This window comes from Physeter macrocephalus, chromosome 1 (assembly GCF_002837175.3).
Source record: "Physeter macrocephalus isolate SW-GA chromosome 1, ASM283717v5, whole genome shotgun sequence".
NCBI lineage: Eukaryota > Metazoa > Chordata > Mammalia > Artiodactyla > Physeteridae > Physeter > Physeter macrocephalus.
The window spans coordinates 133,394,208-133,413,807 of NC_041214.2; the positions used below are offsets into that span (position 1 = coordinate 133,394,208).

At 37.3% G+C, this 19,600-nt stretch overlaps 1 pseudogene; it reads left to right on the top strand.

The window, feature by feature from the left end:
* LOC102992334 (40S ribosomal protein SA-like) overlaps nt 1-19,468 on the top strand; it is a 53,962-nt pseudogene extending 34,494 nt beyond the window's left edge.
* The last annotated feature ends 132 nt before the right edge of the window (nt 19,469-19,600 follow it).

Sequence of the window (19,600 nt, forward strand, 5' to 3'; positions counted from 1 at the left end):
TGTTAGGGAGTGTTCTAATTTCATTCTTTTACATGTAGCTGTCCAGTTTTCCCAGCACCATTTATTGAAGAGGCTGTCTTTTCTCCATTGTATATTCTTGCCTCCTTTATCAAAAATAAGGTGACCATATGTGCGTGGGTTTGTCTCTGGGCTTTCTATCCTGTTCCATTGATCTATATTTCTGTTTTTGTGCCAGCACCATGCTGTCTTGATTACTGTAGCTGTGTAATATAGTCTGAAGTCCAGGAGCCTGATTCCTCCAGTTCCGTTTGACAGTAATCTTTATTCAAAGTCAACAAATCATAAATGTAAACATCTACAAAATATCTTCACAGTGACATCTAGATTAGTGTTTGTCCAAACAACTGGGCACAAGAACCTAGCCAAGTTGACACATAAAATTAACTATCACAGAGATATTTATATAATCTCTAAATAACTCACCACAAACTTTTTGATTTTAAGGGTAAGGTAGTAACTTCATAAACACCAACCTATTCATTTGGTCAAACTTAACATCATAAATAATGGGAAAAATCCTCATTGGATAGGAATCCTCATATTCCTATCTAAAATGTCTAATGTTATGTAAGTATGGGAAAACATCAGAGACACTCAGATTGAGGGATGTTTTACAAAATAATTGACCTGTACTCTTAGAAAATGTTAAGGTCATGAAACAAGACTGAGAAACAGTTCAAGATTTAAAGAAACTAAAGAGATGTGTCCACAAAACGCAATATGCAATCCTGGGTTGGATTCTAGACAGAGGGAGGATCACAGGAGGAGAGCGAACAGGGCTTTAAAGGGTATTAGTCATTAATGGAACAACTTGATGAAACTTTTAAAAGGAATATGTGTAGCTAATAATGTCAAATCCATATGGATTTTCCTGATTTTAATAATTATACTGTGGTCTTTTAAGAGCATGTCCTTGTTCTTAGAAAATATATGCTGTTATTTAGGGGTCAAGTAGCAAGATGTCTACACTTATTCTCAAAAGGTCAGAAAAAGTTGATAGAGAGATAGAGAGAGATAATGATAAAGTAAATGGTGCTAGCTATAAACAGTTGTTCAGTCTGGGTCAAGAATATACGGGAGTTATTCATAAGAGTCTTATAACTTTACACTGTTTTAAATTATATCAAAATATAATTTGCCCAGAAAAGCAATGTTTAGGATTTGTTTCCCATACTATTGATAATCGATGTTCTCTAAAAGTGGAAATTTTTTCTCAAAGCATTTGGCTATAGTTCCCTCTCTTAGTTACTGAGTTCAACACAAACTCCACTTTTAATTCTCTAAGGAATTTGGGAGCTCTTTCCCACAGTTAAATTCTCATTTGGTACTATAATTACTATGAAATCTATGATTTATAGGTTTCAAATTGCTGCAAATCACAAAGCAACACAAAATCAATTGAAAAGTGTGCAGAATCAGGAGACTAGGCTAATAGTCTAGAAGCATGAGTTTCATTTGGAAATTAGCACTCCTTTACTCATGAATACAGTGGCTCTTAGTGTTCACGAACTATTTTATATACTCAAATATTTTTAATTAAAATTGTCATTGCATATGTTGAGTTTTAATACAGAAAAGAGAATGAGACTCTAATCCAGGAGGTAATTATACACTCCTCTAGGAGGTATAGTTTCACTTAGGAATATTTTTAATTATAAGAAAAACAGAAAGAGAACAGCCCTTACTAGTCCACACACTGACTAGCCTTCATTGAAAACTCTTTGCTTTTATGTCTAGTAAAACTCAGAAAGTAATTGGGGAGGAATAACACATTTCTTCAAATGTTAGCTTCACTTTTCATTCCTGGTTCAAATGTGGAAAATTTAAACCAGAAATATTATTTGTTCAATGCTGTTAATTAAAACATTCTGTGTCCCGTGAGTTACACTTTCTGTGAGTTACAGTTTCAGAGACCAAAAATAACAATGGATGGAGAGAGTATATTTTCAGGAATGTAGAGTTTGTTATTTAAAAACAAGAGCAGAAATTTTGGCATATTTTTGAAAATGGATAGATCATACTATTTGAAATTATATGGTTATGGTTCTGAATATGAATGCAATTTCTTACATATGAAAATAGTTGTTTCCCTATAAATATTAAGTAAATTGAATTTGTAATTAAGAGACTCCCCAAAAAGAAATCTCCAGTACCAGATGGTTTTACAGAATCCTACCAAACATTAAAGGAAGAAGTAACTCAAAATTTACACAATCTCTTCCAAAAACTAAAAAAGGAGGGGACACTTCTCAACTTCTTTTAAGATGCTAGTATTACTCTGATATTAAACAAGAAAAAAAAAAACCCAGGGCTTCCCTGGTGGCGCAGTGGTTGACAGCCCCACGGGAGAGGCCACAACAGTAAGAGGCCCGCGTAACGCAAAAAAAAAAAAAAAAAAAAAAGAAAAAAAAAAACCCAGTTCAAACAAAGAAAATTACAGGCCCATATCTCTCATGAATATACATACCAAAATCCTCAACAAGATATTAGCAAATAGCATTCAGCAATAAATAGAATAATTATACATCACGGTCAAGTGTTTATTCCAAGGATGTAAGGCAGGTTCAATATTTGAAATGAGACAAGGATGCCCACTATCACTACGTCTGTTCAACATTTTATTGGAGGTCCTAGCCAGTGAAATAAACCAATAACAAAAAAAATGAGATGCTTAAGACTTGTAAAAAGAGAAGTAAAATTTAATTATTTGCTGTAATATGATTGCTAACAGAAAACACTGAACAATTTATAAATTATTAGAAATAATTGGAGAGTTTAGCAAGATAATAAAGTCAGTTGCATTTCTATAAACACACAGCAAACAACTGTAAAGTTAATTAAAGACAAGATGCCATTTGTAATACGGTCAGAGAATATCATGTATCTAGAAATGAATCTAACAAAACACGAGCAAGACTTCTACAGGAAATTATAAATCCTCATTAAGAGATATTAAAGCAAACAAACATAAATGAAGAGATCTATCATGTTTATCAGTAGGAAGAGCTATTATTGTAAAGATGATATATTCTCCACATTGAGCCTATAAATTCAATGCAAGTTCAATAAAGTCCTAAAATGGATTTTCATGAAAATTAATAAAATCTTCCTAAAATTTATGCGAAAGAATAAAAAGTCAAAAGTAGCCAGGCAACTCCTGCAGAAGGAGGGAGAGGAGATATGTCCTATCAGATTTCAGGACTTAGTATAAAGTTATAGTAATTAAGACACTGTGGTAGCAATGGTGTACCCAAGTCAACCAATAGAATAGAATAGATGCGCGGATACACCTAAGAATGTATAAAACTTCGGAATTTGATAGACATGGCAAATGAGATAAGTGGAGAAAGACAGGGACATCCAATAAATGGAACTGAAAAAATAGTTACTTGCTTGCCAAAAAGATACTTAATACAAAAATGGTTCCAAATGAATTAAGAACTTAAATTTAAACATTTGAAGCCTTAGAAGAAAAAAATTAATTGAATATCTTTTACACCTTAAGCTAAGACAAGATTTTTTCAACAGTACAGAAAAACTGATTATAAAAGGAAATATTAATAAATTTACAAACATTAGAATTAAAAACTTTGGTTTATTAAATAAATCTTAGAGATAATGAGCAGTAAGCAATTACAGACTGGATGAAGATATTTGCAGTAAACACAACAAGTAAGGATTTAATATCAAGAATATGTAATTAAGCCTAAAATCAATAACAAACTGCAAATAATTTGATAGTAAAATGGGCCAAAGACAGGAGCAGTCATTTTACAGGTGAAGAAACACTTATTTCCATTAAATGTATGAAGAGATGTTCAATATCTTTCATCATCAGGGAAATGAAAATATCTAGATATTAATTAGATAACTCTTTATATCACTTTTATTGACAGAATAGAAAAATCTGACAATACCAAGTGTTGGAGAGGATGCAAATCCACAGGGTCTGTTATTTTTCACTGGTGGGAATGTGAATTGATTCAACTACTTTAGAAAACAGTTTGGTATTTTTTCTTAAAGTTGAATATTTACATTCCTTAGGATCCAACAATTCCTCTCCTAGGTATTTATCCAAGAACAACTTTCGCACATGTACAAGGACACATAATGTATTCTCCAAACAGCAAAAATCTGAAAATAACCCAAATGTCCATTAACAAGAGATTGTATGAATATGCAGTAATATTTGCAGAATGGAATATTTTAGTCAATATGAATAAACTATAGTGTCATGCATCAATATGGATGAATGTTAGCAGTATATTAAATGAAAAACTCAGTTCCAAAATATTTACAAAGTAGTTATAAAGTGAAAACAATGAAAATAAAAATATGCGTTAAAAAAATAGATGTTTCATGAAGAATTACGCTTTAGTAGAAAATATGATTTGGAAATTATTATTCTTTAAATATCATTTACTGCTACTAAAGGAACTTGCAATTTTCTTTAATAGTCTTATAAATTCAGTCCCATCTAGCACAATGGAGATGTAAAATTTTATCTATTTCATAAATTCTAATTTAAGAAATCAACAAAGTATTGATGTGTTATACTCTGGTGATTAACAACCTTAATGTCTTTGGCCATGGAAGTAAAATGGGCTCTAATCAAAGCCTAGCATGAAAGGATTGACCATGTTATACAGGTGATTGTTGTACATTGAAGCATCGGGTTTTCCAATGTAAAAAAAGCAGGTACAGTTGTCTACAGGTATTTTGGACAACTATTTGGACAATGGGGTGAAATAACTAGAAAGCTATTCTGTTTTTTAAGTATTATTTATTTGGTAGTACTTGTATTTACAGAATACATTCCAAATTTTAAAATACTCCAGGTCCTAAATAAGTTTTAGTTGCCTTTCCATTCTCTGATTAGAAGATTAATCTTGTCAATGTATGAATTTACCACTTCTTTTACTAAAATGAGCTCCTTGATGAGGCATTATTGTCGTATTTCATTAATTGTAGAGTATCTGTTTTCAAAAAGTTGATAATGTTCATCCATTTTCAATACCGTGACCTATTTATAACTAAAGGCAAATATTGGAAAGATGGCTGACTGAATCCAACATACTGGCTGAAATCAAAGTACTGTTTGTTAACTGAACCTGTATATGAAATAAACCTATTACTTTAGCCAGAGCTATAGCATGCTTTCATAAAATGGCCTGTGGAGAATGGCAGTTGTCTTATGGAGAAATTTCCTATGTAAGATACCTGCTCAACTAGAATTTCTTTGCAGTGTTTGTGTATAGAGTTACATTTTGAGTCCAAGAACTTCACTCCAGTTTTATGGCTACTGCTCTGATTCAAGCTATTACCAGCTCTTCCTTGGTCTAATGCAATAACCAAACTGATCTCTCCCTCCTTCTCTTGTTCAACTATACTTTATTTCCTATTACCACCAGAGTAATTTTTTAAACTTTACATCATTCCTGCTCGAAATTCTCCTGTGATTTCCAATTGCAATTAGAAATCAAACCTGCATGATCTGGGCACGATCTCCCTCTTTGGCTTTGGGCCATCTGACTCTGTTCCTCTGAGACGCCACCATGGTTTCTGCTGTAAGTCTTCTGCATCCTTGTCTCTCTGTCCTTCCTCCAGCTTTTTGCAAAGCATTCTTCTGCTCAGGATTCAAGCTTCAGCTCAAACATTTCCTTTCCAAATCAATCCCCGTAACTCTATCTTGATTCACCCTGCATTGTCTTCAAAATATTTATCACTATCTATCATTATCTTGCTAGTTTTCCCTAATGAAAACATTAGTTCCCTGAGTATAAGGACATTTGCCTCTAAGAAGATGCTTGGAGTAAAAGCAGAACTCAATAAATATTTGTTTTATGAATAAATCTTCAAAATCAGCATCATTTTTTTTTCTTCTGGCTAGGAACTATTCCTTTTGGTGCAGCCCTGAAGTTTCATAAACTGCCTATTGGTTCTACATGAACAAAAACTTCTTTAAAACTAAGATGGGAATCATCAGGGTGTTTTTAATGTTTATATTTTTATTCCTTTTAAAATTAAAAAATAGAGAGGTAAAATTCTGTTTTGTGAGTTTAGGGAAAACATCAAAATGTCTGCTTTGTGTTCAAATACAGCTACAATGGAAATGCGATTGCTCTAGTGTTATGAAGTGTGTAGTGTTATTTTTCTTTAAGCATTTACGTAACAGAGATTCTGATCATTGTTGAATTTGCAAATAAGACTTAGTGGAGAGGAGGAGATGGCAAAAGGCTATGTCTTGCTTCATTGCAGTGGAATAATATTTAGCCACCGTGTTGTTTAAAATATAGAGCAGGAAGATCATACAGGTCTTCATCTGGGAAATGACATGAGTCAGATTCTAACCATGCCCTGATTGCATAGTCTCCATTGTAATCATAGGTTTAGACAAAACTGAAAACTGTGCACAAGCCTCTTTCAGGTCATTTGAGCATTGCATAGTCAACAGGGAGTATGTGCTAGGCTCAGCTGCCCAAGAAGAGGGGCCCAGCTAGATCCATATCTATATTCCCAATACCTTGCATAGCCCTGGTGATGGATAAGAAATGAACAAATAAACAGATCATATAGGTAAGAACTGATCAGCCTAACATATTATCTGTCATCAATGAATTTAGTTGTTCTAAATTTTCATTTCCAAGTCAGCCATTTTTCTATTTGCAAATACATCCCTCATTCTAATGTTAGCTAAGTTGGCTCATTAAAAAAGAAATGTTGCACTTATCCCTTCATCAATATTTATTAAATGATTTCTACTATGCTAGGCTATATAGGTATAATGGAGGGAGCGAGGGGACAGACAGACCTGCCCTCACGGGACATATGATCATTTAGGGAGAAAAAGTGTGATCAACAATCACCCAAGTATATAATCATGAGCTGTGATAAGTGCATTTAAAGACACTTATGAGAGTGTGCGGCAAGGACACATGACTTAGTCTGAGGCGGCAAAGAAGGCTTTGACAAGAAAGTGACTTTTGAGTTGAGATTGGAAAAACGGTTAAGCATCAAAAGTGAGGAGTTTTGGGAGAGTTGTATTTATAGGGAGAGAAGATCAGGAACACAGGCCTGAGGTGGAAGGGAAAATGGAATATTGAAAGAAATGAGATAATAGCTGTGTGGCTGGAGATGACACAAGGAAGGTGAGAGACTGGCGTAAAATGGGACTGGAGAACAAGCCAGGAGATAGACCATGGGGGAGGCGGGATTAGGAGGCATTGTTAACAAACATTGATAAGTTTTATATCTAGATAAACAGGATCAGATTTGTGGTACTGTTATTCCTGCAACGTGTTGGAAATGGGACCAAATGCAAGGCTTCTACTGGAGACTTGGAACATCTCTCAGGCAATGGCAGTGGTGGCAAAGGGAACTACCTAATGGCATCTGACCTCTTAATCCTACCATTTCCTGGCACACAGATGAACAGGCTCTTACAGTAAGCTAGCAGAAACCTATGCTTAATATAAAACATTGTGTCTGGGGAGGTGGAACACAGAGTTTGCCATGATTACACCATCACTGAAAAAGAATTGTTTAATGATGCTATAAACAATTGTAAATGAAATTCGTAATGTTAAGGTCTTGTCATAAAATGATTTTCAACTCCAAATAATAATTTTATAGAATTTTCTCTTTGCTACATAAACAGATTTAGTGAGTGTATAGTTTTGATATGTTTAATTTTTAGAAGCATAGAATTCAAGCATCTGATTTTACTGTGACCCTCAATGTCCTCCATGACTTTACTACTTGAAATGTGGTCCAGGGACCAACTGCATCATCATCATCATCTAGGAGTGTTTAGAAAGTCAGAACCTCGGAATCTCAGCCCCCACCCAGACCTAGTGAATTAGAGTCTGCATTTTTAAAAAATCTCCATGTGATTTGTTTACACATTAAAGTTTGAGAAGGATTACTTTAGAACTTCATTCATGTCCAGTGTAGGAAACTCTATTTGAATAATTGAAAGGGTTAAGTTGTACGATTTTTTTGTTCAAGTTCATTAAACATTAATATTCTGCTCTTTCAATAAGGAGCTATTTAACACTGCGTTGTCAGAGTCCAACTGGAAGAGTTTGGCAAATCAAACTTTTAAAATTCATATTCCTCAAGCTTTTCTCTTCCTTTCCCTTCGATAAGCACATTATTTATATATCCCTATTTAAAATGAAGAGTGTGAGATACACCAACATATTTTAGTGCCTTCCTGGTAGAGGAATAATGTTATTTCTGGAGTCATGCTTTGAACAATGTATTTGTGATAGAAATAAAAAATGTCATAAATATGATAAGAGGGCTTGAGCATGAGAGGGTTCTTTTCCATTCATTTTAGGGTTAGATAACTATTTTGTAAAGCAAAGTTTGGTAATGTTCTTTTTGATTTGGCAAAGCAAAGTCCCAGAGCTTGGACTAGAGCAGATGTTGAGTCAAAAGAATTAAGATATTTCACATCAAAATGAATTTGGATTTGTTAACTCGGTCCTTGTATTCGTGCTCTATTTGTTGCTGTGAAAATTATTACAAACTTAATGGTTGGCAATAACACAACTTTATTATCTTATAGTTCTGTAACTTAGAAAACCAACATGGGTCAGCATGAGGGCTCCGTCCCTTTCTGGAGGCTCCAGGGAAGAATGCATCTTCTTTTTTTGGACGCGCAGGCCCAGCGGCCATGGCTCACAGGCCCAGCCGCTCCGCGACATATGGGATCTTCCCGGACTGGGGCACGAACCCTTGTCCCCTGCATCGGCAGGCGGACTCTCAACCACTGTGCCACCAGGGAAGCCCAGAATGCATCTTCTTGCCCTTTCCAGCATCTAGGGGCCTCCAGCATTCCTTGGTTGTGGCCCCTTTCATCTTCAAAGCCAGTAATGATCAGTGGAGTCTTACTGACATTGCTGTCTCCCTCTTCACTTTTAAAGAGCCTTGTGGTTACATTTGGATCCACCCGGATAATCCAGGCTACTCTCCCTGCTTTAAGGTCAGCTGATTTGCAACCTTAATTCCCCTTTGCCACATAACATATTCACAGGTTCTGAGGATTAAGACATGGACACCTTGGAGGGACCATTATTCTGCCTACCATGATCCTTGTAGGGAGGAGTGAGTGGCACGACCTGGGGAGAAAAGTAGAGAAGGATTTCCGGAGAGAGAGAAGGATTGGGCATCTCCTGGAAAGAGTGGTAGGTCATGTTCTCATGAGAAAGATATCCAGTCAGAGTTTCCCTATAGTAGGAATTGATTGTCAATGAGACTTTCAACTGTTTTTTATGATGGTCTTTAATACCTCACGTTGCACTGATTGTTTTGCCACATATTTCTGCATTTCTCCATTAAACCCTTCCATGGAAGGAAAAATCTGTTGCTTAGGATGACTTTTTGGAATGGAGAAAGAGGGTCGGGAAGTCATGGTCAATGGAGCCTGGGGTAAGGCTAAGCTCAGAGGGAACAAGAGCTACAGGGAGAAGATGATAAGACGGAATAGTGAGTCAAGCCAAGAGCAGAAATTCACAGCAAGAGAGCACAGGAAGCTCACCTCCATTCCCACGCCCTGCCACTCACAGTGTTCAGAGGAGGTGTGTTCGTGACAATTCATTTCATCTACGTAGAAGGGATCATTGATTTAACAAATACAGACGAAGTTCCTCAAATGCGTTAGGCTCTGAGATACAAAGGCACATAAAATATGCCTCTACCTTCAAAGTGTTTGCAGTCCAAAGGAGAAGACTGACAAGTAAATGCCTATTATAAGGCAAAGTATGCATAGAGCAATGCGCGGGGAGCATCTGAGAGCACGAGGAGAAACTTCCAGAGCAGATTGCACTTGCCAGGGAAGGCTTTCCAGAAACGATGTTTGAGCTATGTATGGCAATATGGCTAGGAGATGTGTGTACATGGAGGGAGGATGTTGGGCCTTTCAGAAACAGCAAATAGCAATGTGTACAAATGTGCACTCCGAATATAGATACTAAGGATAGACTCCAATCTTATCTTTGTCACCCATTAATTCTTTCTCACTTCTATTGCCATGGTGTAGAGTTTCTCTTCCTGTAAAAAAGAATCCCATCCGATCCTATCCACTCCTGCCATCTAAGGGTCTCTGGGATACATGGGTTATCCTCTTTCCTACTTGAGTCTTCATTCTTTCTCTGGATCCTTTTTTTCTGTTCTTAAACTAGTTCTCTAATGTCTCCCATGTTTAATAATTTTGCAGTCTCTATCCCAGCCCCAAATCTTTATTCTGCTGCTTCCTCCTCTCTCTTTCCTTCCCTGTCAAACTTCATGAAAGGACACTCTGCACTAGATTTTTCTACTTTCTAACATCTTGTTTACCTCCAACTCTTAGCTAGCTGAGTTCCAAATGCTCCCTGCAAACCTGCCTAAAACTGCTTCCATCGAAGATACCAACTTTTTTGTTGAAATCAAAAGGTGTTTTTTAGTCACTAATTTTCTGAACTCTGACACATTTGACACTGTGACAAACTTCCTTCTGGGAACAGTCTCTTCCTTTCTCTTCAGGGATGACAAGATTCTGATCCCCCACTTTGCTGGCCAAGCCCGCATCCCCTTGTCAGCTTCCTTTTCTTCCACTTCTCCACTAAGAATCGGTGTCCTCATGTACATTTATATACTTTTTTTATTTTAAAGTTTATTCAATCAAATCGATTCCTTGTTGAAAAAATGTGTCTTAGAATTCACTTTAGTAGGATTCAACTTTGAAAGTTTGCTTCAGATAGACAAGTATTTCTTCAGAGAGTTGACATTGTAATTAGAAGAATAAGTGAAGTCCACAAAGATTACAAATAGCTTTGTTATAAGGAATAGAGTGTGGGAAATATAATGACTTGTGCTTGTTCCCAGACACATTTTCTCCCAGACATTTCTGTTACTGCTGTTGAAGGAAAGCAAATATGCCAACTTGACTTGAAAAATTCTGTTCAAGAGTGTAGGAACAGGGCAGTGCAGTGGAGAGAAGAGGGTAGAAAGTAATTGTGGTTTTGAACTTCACTTTGAAATACTTAATGAGTGGCATAAGAATAATCAATAGTAATGAGCTAACAGTATTTACATACAACTTCTATTTCATAATTTTTTTAAAAATTGGGGCAATTTTTCAGAAGAATAAATTAAATTATCAGCATCAAATAAACTGCCATCTCATTCCCTCTTCAACGACTGTGGTTAATTTTTTTTAATTGAAAACATCCTTTAAAAAAGTCAAGAGTATTTTTCTGGTGTTGAGAAATATTTTACTACTTACAAGGCTCTACCACAGCCCTCTGCCCACAAAAGAGTGGTTTTGAAATAAGAGTTTATTTTCTTAAGAAAAACAAAGTGTTTATACAGAGCTGGCCAAAGCAAGTCTCTACAGGTTGAATAGATTAAAAGGTCGGAGCTATTGGAACCCCAGAGTGTCTTGCACAGGGACTCGAGTGGAAATGTGTGATTTTTTTTTTTTTTTTTTTTGCGGTACGCGGGCCTCTCACTGTTGTGGCCTCGTAGATGGAGACACAATAGTCAAATGGTATAATAGTGTTTACATTTTGACTTAAATTCTACAGAAATGTAGCAGTCACACTAAAGATAAATGGTATTTTACCTAATCTAAGTATTCCCAAAAATGTGTTGGTACCTTTTGTAAAAAGTCATCATTTTTTAAAGTTCTGGATAAGTTCAATATTTTCTGAAAATATTGGCTCTTTCCAAGTCGAATAATTATATACTAACTTATTTTGTAAGTATGAATTATTTTTATGTCTGGCTCAGACTGTCTTTTTTCTGTGATTTATTATGGAATCAAATTTTAGGGGAAGGCTTCCTTCTGGGGAATTATTATAAAATACATGTGACAAAGTGTTAATAAAGTGCTTTTATAAGTCAGTAAGAGTAGGTATTACTAGTGCTACCATTTACTGATGTGAAGAAATCTTGGATATAATTAGGTTTGGGAGGAAAACTAAGAATTTTTTTTCAGGGAGTTCTCAATTTGAGCTGCCTGTACAACATACAAGATATGTTATGTATATAATTATATATCATATTTACATAAATAAAAGGGCATTCAAAAGGTTGTTTGTTTTTTTTTTTTGCTTATTAAGATTTTACCTTTAATATGCCATGAAAATCTTAACTTTATATTTTTCAAAATATGTTCCCAGGTGCATCTCTCAGGCCTCCAAAGATTGCTCCCATCTTCTTAATGCAATAAAAAGATGCTGGATACATAACAGATTACTGTGCAGTTACTTAAAGCTGTACTTCTAAGTAACTTATAACGACATGGGAAATACATGTGATATAATTTAAGTGAAAAGCAAGATATATTTTACATAAAGTATGATCACAACTAAGTATAAAAAAGTTGTATAGAAATAAATATTTGGAAAAAAATATACCAGAATGCTAATTAAAAAAATATGCTGGATATAGCTCTATCCTCCTCCTCTTTTTCAAAGTTAATATAATGTCAATGACTTTATTTGTCACACATCTTTATCTAACAAAGGAAAAAAGTTTATAAATGTTAGAAACCTGGGACTTCCCTGGTGGTCCAGCGGTTAAGAATCCACCTTCCAGTGCAGGGGGCGTGGGTTCAATCCCTGGTGGGGGAAATAAGATCCCACATGCCACGGGGCAACTAAGCCCTGACGCCGCAACTAAGCCCTGGGCCCACACGCTCTGGAGCTCATGCACTACAACTAGAGGGAAGCCCGCGTACTGCAACTAAGACCGCGTACTGCAACTAAGACCCAATGCAGCCAAAAATAAATAAATAAATAAATATTTTTTAAAAAGAAATGCAATTTTTAAAAAATGTCAGAAACATGGTTTTGAAACCTTTCTATTAGTTTTTTAATTCAATAAGCATTTTGTGGGTTTATAAAAGAAAGGCAGCTGTTTGAACTCATAGCTTGCTTGTAAACACATTTCTGCTGAGGGAAAGGTAAGAGAGTGAAAGTGACCTTTGCATGTCTTCATTAGCTTCAAAAGTTACATTACTCCAAAGGACACATTGAAATCAAACCCACAGTGATTATTTTGAAACCCAGACAACTACCAATTTTTACCCAAAACAAGCAAAAAATATGAACACGAAACTATGTTTCTGTATAGTAAGTATACACTGTAATTGTACAGCTTCTCAGATAATCTAAGAATTGTCTTACATTCAATGGTCAAGAAATTTTTTTTAATTGGTAATTATTTTCATTTAAAGAGAGTGTTTCCCTTCTCTTTAAATACAAATACTGTATGATTTCACTTGAGCATGGAATCCCCAACAAACAAGAGAAATGAACAAACGTAATTTTTCTGTAAACGGAAAACTGCTCTTAAAAAAAATCTTATCAGTTATCTTTTTTTAATATTTGGTAAATTAAAAAATACTTCACTGCTCTGTCAGGGGTGTTGAAACCAGATCATTGACATGATCTCATTAACATATTCTCATAAGACCAACCTGTCACAAGTGCTCTTTGCATCTTCAAAAAGGCTTTTACTAAGACTCTTCTAATGTGCTGTCAGTGGGTATTGGGCAAGTAGTCACAGGTGTCCCCACTGGCTTTTGCGCAGGTTTCTCTTGTTTAGTTGCAGTAGTAGGTGCAGGTTCAGAAGATGGAATCCTTGATGCTGGAGCGATGGGTACAGGCGCGGAGGTGGGAGCCAAAGCAGGGACAGAGGTTGGCGCTTGAGCCAAAGCTGCTGCTGTGGCTGAACCACTGCAGCAGTGGTGGCTGGATTTGATCTCTGGGCTGCATGTATCTGGGCCTGCTGTTTCATTGCTTTGGGTTTCATCACCATAACCATCAGGAAATTTTCCTCATTATGATTATATTCTTTGTGGATAGGATCATTGTTACAGATTTTGTCTGCAGAAATTAATTTTTGTCCCACTACCCACAATGCATTGCTCCCCTTCAGTGCTTTTACTGCAAAGCTGCAGCCAACTCCAAAGGGTCTAGTCAGCTGCACTAAGCTGAATTCTGGAACCCAGGCCCTCACTGAGCCTGGAGCCTGCAGCCTAGATCACATTCCCAGGGCCAGACTCTTGCCCGCTTCCCCAGCTCCCCATGTCACAGTGCACTGTCCAGGTCTCTGGAAAGCTCTCTTTTCCTCAGACCCACTGCCACATGTGGCCCAAATTATCTTTGAATGACGAAATAGAATCAGGGTTTCTTGGTTTAAAAAGAAAAAGGGAGAAAACAGTCCTATACTGGTTAGTTCTCATTACCTTAAAGTAAGCTAAAGAGGCACAGTTCACACTCGAGAGATTATATCACACTATTTTAAAAAAAAACAAATTTTAACTATTAAAAATGATTTTAAAACCACCTTTCTGGTTTTGGCATTTGGTACCCGGCAAATAATAACACCCAAATGTATACAATGAAGAGGCTTGTGGGGGAATAGATTTAATCAAGAGTTCAATTTTGAACAGTCTGTGTGTGAGGAACTTGTCAATATCCATGTGGAATTGTTTGTTGAGTAGGCAGATATTAATTTTAGAATTTTTATGGAGAGCGCATGAAAGCTATGGGACTAAATAACGTTATCTGAAAAGTGAATATACGTAGAAAAAAAAATCTCTGGGGCAGAGCGTTGTAGAGACTGTCAAGGTAAGGCAGAACCAAGTTCCTCAAAGGAGGCTGGGAGGGAGTGGTCAGAGAGATAGAAGAAAATCAAGAGCAAGGAAGGTCTTGACATAAAGTGAAGAAAAGTGTTTCAGGAAGGAAAGGATGATCATTTGTTAAAAAAAAAAAAAAAAAGCTGTTTGTGGGCCAAAAGCTGCTTATAGGTAAAACTGTATCAGGACTGAGAAGCGACTGTTGGGTTTGGCTGCATGGAGGTAACTGGTGAACTTGAATAAACAGTTCTTGTGGAGAAGAGGAGACAGGAGGCAGATTGGAATAGGCTCAAGGGAGCGTGGGAAAACTGGAATTGTAGACAATGGGTAGAGACAATTGTTTTTAAGAGCTTTGGCTATAAGTGGGAGCAGAGAAATGGAAAATGCTGCTGAAAGAGATGTGGAATCAAGGTGAATTTGCTGTCCTTTTCTTTTTTCCTTCTTTTTTTATGGAAAAGAGAGGGGAAAATTGCCGGAGTGAAGTCTGAGCAGGTGAGAGGTGATGAGAGGCAGTACACAAGAGGAGGAGTTGACCTTAGGACCAGGGACGGTCCATCATGTTTAACTACAAAAGGGAATATAGGATATATGAGCACAGATGCAGGTTGAAAGGTTGGTATTTTTTCTATGAAATAAGAAACAAGGCCATCAGTTTAAAATGATGGGAGGAGGTGCTGGAGGTTTTTGTAGAGAGGAGAATGTGTGAAATAGTTATGAGAGAGTGGGAGATTGAACTGACTGGGAGAGATCTCACAAACTCTCCTCTTAGGCAAGTCAGATACCTATACAGGGAATTCAGACTGATAAAATAGTTTGGGGCCTTTTTGTAAATTTCATTTCATTGAAAAATTGAGAAATCCCAGCTAGTTTCCATTCTTCATGAACTGCATCCAGAAGTACTAGGCTTCAAAATTTACCTTCTTCATTGTCCCACAGAATTTCAGGGTTTCAGTTTACTTCAACTAAGAATACAGCCCCATTTAAACTTATTTCTATTTAAGCCTATAATTATAGAGCAATTCAAGAAACCACCAAGGTGTTTGAGTTATACAGAGGTACCCTACTTCCGAGGATTGGCTGATTGAAACCACAGCCTTAGACAAAGGGTCACATCCCTGACCCACAGTTGGCCTGACATGTAAGACAAGATATCAAATTATCATAGAGCCCCTCGAATGAGGAAATCCTTCATTATAATATACCAAAATAATGATCATTTAAACTTGGGTAATGTTAATGGTTTGTTGCAACATCTGTCAGTGACCACCTCATACTAACAAAAAACAAGAGACAAAAATAAAACTTTCTCTATTTATAATGTTTGGAAGAAAAAATATCACTTTCCTTTACCTTCCAGGTTGTTGGCTGGATCTCTGTAACAAAAGACAGATTAATTAGAGAAAAGCATATAAATTTATTTAATGTAAGTTTTGTGTGACACAGCAGCCTTCATAAGGAAGTAAAGACCCAAAGAAGCAGTTAAACCTAAGTGTTTTTATGCTGGGTTTGATGAAGTGTGGAAAGATGAGAAAAGATATGACAGGACAAAGGGTATGAGGTAACTGTAGTCAAATGGGGGAAGCTTAGCAAGACCTATACATTCACGTTCAGAGATAAGGCTGCTCCTTTCCTCCTGCTATAGAAAGGGCACCTCTCACTTGAGGGCCTTATGCCTTGCTTCAGGGGAGAAGGGGGTGGAGAGTCCTTCCAGCACCTTCCATGTCTCAAATTCCTTCAACTTAAAATATTCAATATACAACGGTGCCATATTTGGGGTTAGCACGTTCTAAACCCCATCAGTAATAATACTTTCCCTTTGTTCCAGAAGAGCTTCAGTAATCAAAATAATCCTGGGACTTCCTGGTGGCGCAGTGGTTAAGAATCTGCCTGCCAATGCAGGGGACATGGGTTCGAGCCCTGGTCCAGGAAGATCGCACATGTCTTAGAGCAACTAAGCCCATGTGCCACAACTACTGAGCGCAAGTGCCACAACTACTGAAGCTGACATGCCTATAGCCCGTGCTCCGCAACAAGGGAAGCCACCGCAATGAGAAGCCCACACACCACAACGAAGAGTAGCCCCGGCTTGCTGCAACTAGAGAAAGCCCGTGCCCAGCAAATGGCTTGGTTGCAAAGACCCAACGCGGCCAAAAATAAATTAATTCATTAAAAGAAAAAAAAAAACTCTGTAGGAGGTGCTTTACCTATTTAAAAAAAAAAAAAAAAAAAAAAAAATCCTGAGATTGTGACACAAAATGTGATATTTAAAAGTATTTTAGCTTAAGAAACCAGAGCAAGTAGTTTCATAAGTACAGTGAAATGCTGAACTTGATAAAAGTTTCCAGATACTGTAAGTTATTTAAATAAATATATTAATACCCAAAATTGACAGAATAAAATAAGACCAAACATTACTCTTGATTAATGGGAGTATAAATAAGGTAACCTCTGAGGAAGATTTCATGAAATGGCAGTGACTGCTATTACTATGTTTATTAACTGAGAAGCAAGTTTCATAAATTAAATAACTAAAAGCAATGTTCACTATGTCAACAGTGAAAACTGACAAAAATTAAAACATTAAATGTCAACAAATACTAAACACTGACAGCTTTTTTTAATTAAGTTTTAAAATATACTTAAATGACAAGATATTTAGTTCTGATAGAATAATTTTAAATCTTGCATTTAACTATTATGTGTGCCTACAAGTTTAGAAACATACAATTAGAAATAATTTGATTAGGCTTCTGGGTTCAGCTCTGACAGATAAAAAATTTGGAAGTTGTCACTGCTGTCCGTACAATAAGAAAAGGCTGGATCAACTGAAAATCCATGACTATTCTTGAACACGTCAGAGAACTGAGGTTGCAGGGCAAATTACCAGGCAGAAATCTGAAGAGACAAGTTCATGCAGAGACACACAGGTGAGACTTGCTGACCTGAAGCAAGAAGCTGCTGGAGCCATAAACTGGTAGGAACACACACAGTAATTTTGGTGAATATCTGGCTGGAAGCAGAACGTGGATTAAGATAAGAGTGAGAGACTTCTCGGGCTGCAGTCTTAAGAGGGTCCCTACATTTTCATGGGCTTTGTGTCTGGTACCTCCACTAGGTTCTCACCATGAAGATCCAAGAAAGATCCCTGTGGCTCTCGGGCGGAAGGGAAGAGTTAATCATTGTGAAATAAACCAACAGTTGAACCATAATGAAGGATACTCTCCTGGCAAAAGGACTTTTTCAGAGCCTTATCCCAGCTGGTGGAAGGAAACCCCTCCCATTCCACCCCCCTCCAGGCTTCCTGTTTCACCTGAAGAGGGAAAACAAAAATAAAAAACAAAAGCATAGTCAACAGGGATCAGAGGTTCAAGGAAATAGATTGGGAAGGCTGAAGCCAGGGAAGGGAGTGCAGGGCAGTGGGTAGGGGAAGGTGTACCATGGAGAAACACCTGTGAAGGTCACAGTCCAAGATCAAGGCCGATTAAAACACTGAAATTTAATTGAAAGATTATAGAACGCTCCCCCTTGCCCACACCATACTACCACACCAATAGGGCTCCAGTAAAACAGTAGATTACACCTCTAAGTCCTACAAGAAGCAGACTCTCTCTGAGGAGGCATTCTCAGGAAAGCCCAATGTCAAGAGGAAAAACAAAGCAAGGACACTAGAGGAATTCGAGTCTTCTAGAACCTATTGCTACAGCAAAAGTTAACATAAATCTTCATACTAAAACCCTATTTACCTCATTCTAATTATTCATACATATCATATTCACCTTTCAACAAAAAATTACAAGGCCTGCCAAAGACAAGAAACAACAGACTGAAGTGACAGAGCAAGCATTAGAACCAGACTTCGATGTGACACAGATTTGGGGATTATCAGACAGAGAATTGAAAATAACTGTGATTAGCCTTTATGTGCTACCCAGAGAGGGGTCCATACAGCATTGTTCTGGGTTCTGTTGTAACTCAGAGGGAAACTTTCACAATGTCCAGAGCCCTCAACGTCCTGCAAATAAAGAGGAAGAGTTCCTCAAATTCCTCGCAGCAGGAACACACTTAGGTGGTACCAACCTTGACTTCTAAATGGAATAGTCCATCACCAAAGGTAAAGGGATAGCATCTACATCATAAATCTGAAGAAAATCTGAGAGAAGCTTCTGCCGGCAGCTGGTGCCATTGTTGCCTTTGAAAACCCAGCTGATGTCAGTGTCATATCATCCAGGAATATTATTGGCCAGTGAGCTGAGCTGATTTCTGCTCTATTGCTAGCTGCCTTACTCCTAGAACTTGGAACTAGATCCAGAAAGCCTTACTGGAGCCGAGACTTTTGGTGGTTACTGATCCCAGGGCTGACAACCAGCCTCTCACAGGGGCATCTCCTGCCTACTATTGCTCTGTGTGACACAGACTCTCCTCTGTGCTATGTGGACATTGCCACCCATACAAGGGAGCTCTCTCAGCAGGTCTGATGTGATGGATGCTGCCCCAGAAGTTCTACGTGTGCATGGCACCATCTCCCAGGAACACTCATGGAAGGTCGTGCTTGATCTCTACTTCTACAGAAATCCTAAAGAGATTGAAAAGGAAGCAGAGGGTGCTGCTGAAAAGGCTGTGACCAAGGAGAAATTTCAGAGTGAATGCACTGCTCCAGCTCCTGAGTTTACTGTTACTCAACCCGAGGTCTCAGGCTGGGCTGAAGGCATGAAGGTTCCTCCTGTGTCTTTTCAGAAGTTTACTGTTGAAGAATAGTCTGCAGCTCTGACTGCTCAGCCCATCGGACATGTAGGAGCAACCACAGAGTGTTCTTAAGTTGTTCATCTACAGATTCTTAAACAGAAAATGGAAATAAGGTTGTTGGAAAATAAACAGTTTCTGAAAAATTTTTTTTTTTTTTTTTTTTTTTGCGGTACGCGGGCCTCTCACTGCTGTGGCCTCTCCGGC